Source organism: Anomalospiza imberbis, unplaced genomic scaffold (assembly GCF_031753505.1).
Source record: "Anomalospiza imberbis isolate Cuckoo-Finch-1a 21T00152 unplaced genomic scaffold, ASM3175350v1 scaffold_106, whole genome shotgun sequence".
Lineage (NCBI taxonomy): Eukaryota > Metazoa > Chordata > Aves > Passeriformes > Viduidae > Anomalospiza > Anomalospiza imberbis.
The window spans coordinates 56,373-62,370 of record NW_027099449.1 but is presented as its reverse complement, the minus strand read 5'-3'; the positions used below and the strand labels follow the sequence as shown (position 1 = coordinate 62,370).

Genomic DNA, 5,998 nt, shown 5'->3' with positions numbered 1-5,998 from the left:
CTGTGTGCCAGGAAGAGACAGAGGGAGAGCCTGTGACCATTGGGCAGGTAGAATTCCTCTGTCTCTAGTTATATTTATAGATGTGTATAGTTCTATTTATTGATATATGTAGTTGTATTTATAGATTTATGTAGTTATATTTATCTATCTACATCGACAGAAATTTGTCTAGTTAATTTATTTTTAGTTTTAGGTGTATGTATTTATATTTTTCGATGTGCAGTTATAGTTGTAGATGTCCATAGTTGCCTTTATACATGCGTATAGTTACATTTACATATATATAGTTATATTTGTAGAGAGGCATATTTATATTGATATATGGGGGTTTAGTTACATAGATTGATATCTGTATAGGTGTAGGCCTCTTTTTAACCTCTTCCCCTGCTCTGCTTCCTCCCTCACCTCTTGCTTTTCCCCCGTGCCCCCTGTGTCCCCTCTCCCTGTGCTGGGTCCGAGCTGGCGGCCGGGCCGGGCGGAGCAGCAGTTCCAGCCCCGGGTGTCCCTGGAGCGGTGGGAGCTGCCGGTGGCCCCAGGCAGTGTCCCCTGAGGAGCTGCTGAAGGACGGTGAGACTGAGGGGGCTGAGGGGGCGGTGACGCTGAAGGGACGGTGACCCTGAGGTGCTGCTGGGGCTGAGGGCTGTGGGGCAGCCGAGGGCGATGGTGGCACTGAGGTGACAGGGAAGTGGCACAGGCCGAGGGGTGGCGGGGCTAGGGGGACGGGATGGGTCAGAAGGGACTGAGGGGCTGAGAGGACTGTGAGGGGCTGAAGAAACTGAAGGGGGCTGGGGCTTTGCCGAGAGCATGGCGGGGCTGAGGTGATGGAGGGGGCCGGCAGGGAGCACAGAGGGCTCCGGGACTGCAGCTCTGCCAGGCCTTGGAACCAGCTGCAGAGCCTCCGCTTTTGCCACAGCTGCAGCGGAGACCTTGAGGACAGCCGGAGACGGACGGGAGCCAGCAGGGAGAAGCTGAAGGCCAGCAGCAAGAGCAGGGAACGGGGACCTGCTGCTGCCACGCTGGAGAGAGCCCGGGTGAGGCCACAGGGCCGGGGAGGCAGGGTGGGGCTGAGGGTGGCGTGGGCTGTGGCCGTGGGCACTGCCCGGCGGGGCAGCAGCGGGCCCTGCCCGTGCTGGGGCTGCTCAGCGCAGCTGCCCCGGCCGGCACAGGGGCTGTCCTTGGGCAAGGCAGCTGTGCCGGCAGGGCCCGGGAGCTGTGCCGGCTGTGCCGGGCTGCCGGGGCTGCGGGACAGTCCCGCCGCGGCTGCGCTCACCACAGCCTGGCCCGCTCGGCTGCTTTTTCTTTCTAACCCTCCTGGGGAGGCTCTGAGATTTTCCCTTCCCTGATGGAAGTGCAGCTGCTGCCAAGGAAAACGTCCCCATACTGACTCAGTGCTCCCTTTGCTTCCCAGCTGTGCCATCTGCCGTCCCTGTCCAGGAGAGCTGCTCTGCACGGGAGGAAGAGCCCGAGGGAGAGGCTTTGAAGATGGGGCAGCAGCAAGAGCAGGGAACAGGTGTTATAAGTTAAAGTAAATAATTTGTCTGATCCTTTAGGGATTGATAAAAAGAATTTTATTGATTCCAGCAAGCAATGACAAGCAAACAGCGCTGGGTGCAGCCGGGGAGTCAGTGCTCCGCCAAGGCTCACACCGCTTCCCTTTTCCCACGGTCCTTTATTCTCCCCCTTCTTCCGCGTTTGTGGCTTTTCAGGGAGTACTCTGCGCGTGCGCCTCCAGTTGCTAGGGGGTCGCCGTCTGCTCTCTGGTGGTCGTCTGGATGAAGGCTCTCCTCCTCTTCCTCGCTGGGGGTTTATGACCCTGTAACAATCTTTCCATAGATGGTTACACACCTCCCAAACCTAGTTGTACCATCAACTTAAGGAGTCAGCATATCCTCGGGTTTCCTGTTATTCACAAAAAACCTCTTCCTTTGCCTGAGTTCCTGTTTAATGATGAACAAAGAGACTTCTCTTATCTATTACAAGGGGTCTGGAACACAAGTCCTGTGAGGAATGACTGAGGGAGCTGGAGTTGTTTATCCTGGAGAAGACTCAGAGGTGACCTTATCACTCTTCACACTCCCTGAAAGGTGGTTGCAGTCAGGTGGGGGTCGGTCTCTTTCTCCTCACAGCAACTGACAGGACCAGAGGACAGTGTCTTAAGCTGCACCAAGGGAAATTTAGGTTTTATATTAGGAAAAAAGTTTTTTATGAAAAGGGTGATGAAGTACTGGAACTGTCTGTCCAGGGAGGTGGTGGAGTCACCACCATGGGATGTGTTTAAAAAAAGACTGGATGTGGCACTCAGTGCCATGGTTTAGCTGAGGTGGTGTTAGGGCATGGGTTGGACTTGATGACCTTAAAGGTCTATTCCAACCCAGAAATTCTGTGATTGTGTGACATCACAGACCAGGTTGTAACATCATATAGTGGGCTGTGACATCCCTGGTTTATTATGTGACATCACAGAGCAGGCTGTGACATCAGAGCATGCCTGTATGACATCACAGAGCAGAACAAGCTGTGAGGACAAAGAGTGTGCTGTGACATTATAGGGTGGCTGTGTTCCATCACTGAAGGTGTTGTGACATCACAGGGTGGGTCTGTGAGCCCACAGAGGTGCTGTGTGACATGTTAAGTGAGTTCTGCCATCACAGAGCAGGCTGTGACATCCCTGGTTTATTATGTGACATCACATAGCAGGCTGTGACATCACAGAGGAGGTTGTGATGTCACAAAGTCGGCTGTGACATTACAGGCTGGCAGTGTGACATCACAGAACGGGCTGCGAGGTCACAGAGAAGACTCTGCCATCATAGAAAAGGGCTCTGTGACATCACAGAGCAGCTGTGTGATGTCACAGAAAAGGCTGAGACAATACAGAGTGGGTTGTGACATCACAGAGCTGACTGCGAAACCACAGAGCAGGCTGCGACATCACAGCGAGGCTGCATAACATCACAAAGGTGGCTGTGACATCATAGAGCGGGCTGTGACATCCCAGGGTGTCTGTGACATCACAGGCTGGGCTGTGACATCACAGGGAAGATTTTGTGTTATCACAGAGCAGACTGGGACCTCAAAGAGCAGGCTGTGACATCACAGGACACCTGTCTGAAATCACAGGTGGCCTGATACATCTCAGAGTGGGCTGTGTGACATTACAGGGGCTGTGTGACATCACAGGGGCTGTGTGAGGTCACTGGGGACGTCACTCCACCCCAGCCCCCCCTCCCAGTTCCCCCAGAGAAGTCCAACGCTGCTCGTGCACAGCGGGGTCCCCTGTCCCCCCGGGTCCCCCCGCCCCCGGCGCCGCAGCCTCCCCCAGAGGATGTTCCACGAGATCGACCCCAGAGCCTGACACGGGGACGGGGGCTGGGACTTTGGGGGGTGGGACAGGGGGACAGGAACCCACCGGCAGTATCGCCGTGTCCCCCAGGGCCAGAGCCTGGGCCAGGGCTCCTTCACCCTGTTACCAATGAGGGCTTGAGAGCGCTGAAAAAATCCCCAGCAAGGGATCAGCAAAAACCAGATTTAATATTAAGTGACAGCACCACAAAGTTCCTTGGCAAGAATCACTCTGCTCCTGACTGGACACTGCAGGCACACCAAGGAAACAAAGCAACAACAAAACCAAACTGGTCCATACTGGTCCGTACTGGTCCATAGTGGTCCTTACTGGTCCGTACTGGTCCATACTGGTCCGTTCTGGTACGTTCTGTTCCATAGTGGTCCGTACTAGTCCGTGCTGGTCCGTACTGGTCCATACTGGTCTGTACTGGTCGGTACTGGTCCATACTGGTCCTTAGTGGTCTGTACTGGTCCGTGCTGGTCCATACTGGTCTGTACTGGTACGAACTGGTCCATACTGGTCTGTACTGGTCCGTACTCGTCCGTACTCGTCCGCACTGGTCCATACTGCTCTGTACTGCTCCCTAGTGGTCCGTACTGGTCCACACTGGCCGTTCTGGTCCGTACTGGTCCGTACTGGTCCATAGTGGTCCGTACTGGTCCGTACTGGATCATAGTGGTCCCTACTGGTCCGTACTGGTCCGCACTGGTCCATACTGTTCCGTACTGCTCCGTATTGGTCCATACTGGTCCATACGGGTCCATACTGGTCCATACTGGTCCATTCTGGTCCATACTGGTCCGTACTGGTCCATACTGGTCCGTACTGGTCCGTACTGGTCCGTTCTGGTCCGTTCTGGTCCGCACTGGTCCGCACTGGTCCGTACTGGTCCATACTGGTCCATACTGGTCCCTACTGGTCCGTACTGGTCCGTTCTGGTCCGCAATTGTCCGCACTGCTCCGTACTGCTACCTAGCGGACCGTACTGGTCCGTACTGGTCCATAGTGGTCCGTACTGGTCCATACTGGTCCATACTGGTCCATACTGGTCCCTAGTGGTCCCTAGTGGTCCCTATTGTCTGTACTGGTCCGTACTGGTCCTTTCTACTCCGTACTGGACCATAGTGGTCCGTACTGGTCCCTACTGATCTGTACTGGTCCGTCCTGGTCCATACTGGCCCGTTCTGGTCCGTACCAGTCCATAGTGGTCCGTACTAGTCCGTGCTGGTCTGTACTGGTCCATACTGGTTTGTACCGGTCCGTACTGCTCCTTACTGGTCCGTACTGGTCCATACTGCTCCGTACTGCTCCCTAGTGGTCCGTACTCGTCCATACAGGTCCGTTCTGGTCCGTTCTGGTCCGCTCTGTTCCGTACTGGTCCGTTCTGGTCCGTAATGGTCCCTACCGTTCCATGCTGGTCCGTACTGGTCTGTACTTCTCCGTACTGCTCCATACTGGTCCCTACTGGTCCGTACTGGTCCGTACTGGTCCGTACTGGTCCATACTGGTCCATACTGCTCCCTACTGGTCCGTTCTGGGCCGCACTGGTCCGCACTGGTCAATACTGGTCCCTACTGGTCCTTATTGGTCCGTACTGGTCCGTACTGGCCCATACTGTTCCGTACTGCTCCGTACTGCTCCCTAGTGGTCCGTACTGGTCCGTACTGGTCTGTACTGGTCCATAGTGGTTCGTACTGGTCCATTCTAGTCCCTACTGGTCCGTACTGGTCAGCACTGGTCCCTAGTGGTCCCTATTGGTCCGTACTGGTCCCTACTGGTCCGTACTGGTCCGTACTGGTCCATTTTGGTCCGTTTTGGTCCGTAGTGGTCCCTATTGGTCCCTACTGGTCCGTACTGGTCCGTACTGGTCCGTACTGGTCCATAGTGCTCCGTACTAGTCCGTGCTGGTCTGTACTGGTCCATACTGATCTGTACTGGTCCGTACTGCTCATTAGTGGTCCGTACTGGTCCCTACCGTTCCATGCTGCTCCGTACTGGTCCGTACTGATCCATACCGGTCCGTACTGGTCTGTACTGGTCCGTTCTGGTCCGCAATTGTCCGCACTGTTTCGTACTGCTACCTAGTGGTCCATACTGGTCCGTACCGGTCCACAGTGGTTCGTACTGGTCCGTACTGGTCCATAGTGGTCCGTACTGGTCCGTACTGGTCCGCACTTGTCCATACTGTTCCGTACTGGTCCGTACTGGTCCATAGTGGTCCGTACTGGTCCGTACTGGTCCGTACTGGTCCATAGTGGTCCGTACTGGTCCGTACTGGTCCGCACTTGTCCATACTGTTCCGTACTGGTCTGTACTGGTCCATACTGGTCCCACATTTCCGCACTGCTCTGCTATGGTCCGCACTGGTCCATACTGGTCCGTCCTGGTCTGTACTGGTCCATTCTGGTCCGTACTGGTCCATACTGGTCCGTACTGGTCCCTACTGGCCCGTACTGGTCCGTACTGGTCCATACTGGTCCATACTGATCCGTTCTGGGCCGCACTGGTCCGCACTGGTCCATACTGGTCCGTACTGGTCCATACTGGCCCGTACTGGTCCGTACTGGCCCGTACTGGTCCATACTGCTCCGTACTGCTCCGTACTGCTCCCTAGTGGTCCGTACTGGTCCGCACTGGTCCGTACTGGTCCAT

The 5,998-nt window shown here is 55.4% G+C and overlaps 1 long non-coding RNA gene across 1 annotated transcript; it reads left to right on the top strand.

Moving 5' to 3' along the window:
- The first annotated feature begins 351 nt into the window (after positions 1–351).
- Positions 352–1,485, top strand: LOC137465744 (uncharacterized). Its single transcript, XR_010994814.1, has 3 exons — positions 352–567; positions 914–1,031; positions 1,409–1,485. It is a non-coding gene; the product is annotated as an uncharacterized lncRNA (long non-coding RNA).
- Positions 1,486–5,998: the final 4,513 nt, after the last annotated feature.